This window comes from Clarias gariepinus, chromosome 6, assembly GCF_024256425.1.
Source record: "Clarias gariepinus isolate MV-2021 ecotype Netherlands chromosome 6, CGAR_prim_01v2, whole genome shotgun sequence".
Classification (NCBI taxonomy): Eukaryota; Metazoa; Chordata; class Actinopteri; order Siluriformes; family Clariidae; genus Clarias; species Clarias gariepinus.
In genome coordinates this window covers 40,790,001-40,791,018 of record NC_071105.1, presented here as the reverse complement: position 1 = coordinate 40,791,018, position 1,018 = coordinate 40,790,001, and the positions used below count along the sequence as shown (strand labels likewise).

General features: G+C 36.0%; 1 protein-coding gene across 1 annotated transcript in view; it reads right to left on the bottom strand.

The window, feature by feature from the left end:
* Positions 1-775: 775 nt before the first annotated feature.
* Positions 776-1,018, bottom strand: part of cavin2b (caveolae associated protein 2b) — a 6,618-nt gene continuing 6,375 nt past the window's right edge. The window contains exon 2 of the mRNA XM_053499116.1: positions 776-1,018. This exon is cut by the window's right edge and continues 1,098 nt beyond it. The gene's annotated coding sequence lies outside the window, so the exon portion shown is untranslated.

Below are 1,018 nucleotides of genomic sequence, written 5' to 3'. Positions count from 1 at the left end.
TCTGCTCCCTGAAGGCCAACACAGAGAGACTGAGGAGGAGCTTCTTCCCGCAGGCTATACGGACTCTCCAGTCAGAACTCTACATAGAACTCAACTGCGTTGGACTTGCTATGTTTCCTTTACATGTGTTGGAACAGACCAAACCAACCACTGAACATTTGCACATTGAATACACAAACATACTGTATGTCTGCACATTCTGGTTGGTGTTTACACACAAAAGTGATTACTTTTGCACTACTGCACTTTTAAGATGGACAATATAACTGCAGCTCATCATTCTGTTTCACACTCCATGACCACACCGGACTGCTGCTGTCTGCACATTCCACACTCCACAGACTTATTTACTTAGATAGTTATTTATACAGTTCTTACTTCTTACATACTTCTATTTTCCTACTTTCTACTTTATTTGATTTTATATTAACAAAATAATAGTAGATTTGATATTTTTTATTCTTTCCTATTATTTATGGTCACAAACAGTCATGTAAGCATTTCACTGCATATCATACTGTGTGTGGTTGTGTTTGTGACAAATAAAAAAATTGATGTAATTCCCAAGATGCCGTTCTCGACTCACCACTAAATAATTGTTTTATGATTTTAAAATTTCCTGTTTCAAAGCAAAATCAGGCTAAAACTTGTACAGCATAAAGCCAACTTTAGTCTCCATGAGAGAGTTTAACTCTCCAGCCTTACGTTGTGCTCTGTGTGAAACCTTCACACTGTCCGCTCCAAAGGTCAGAAATAACGATCATAAACACAGTCGAAAAGTTCAGAATCTTTATTTCTTTATTGTAGGATCATATAGAAAGAGGTGCGCAGGCAACAAGGCAAGTGAACTCGCTTATTCTTTATCATCACTTTCTTTGGCATCAACAGTGTTTATATAGTCACTTTAAAATAAAAATAGAGATTAAAGTTTAATATTTCAGTAAAAATTAGTGAGTTACACAAAAATAGATCAAAGATTAAAGACATTAGACGGATGGGCTGAAATACTGTAGTGTAC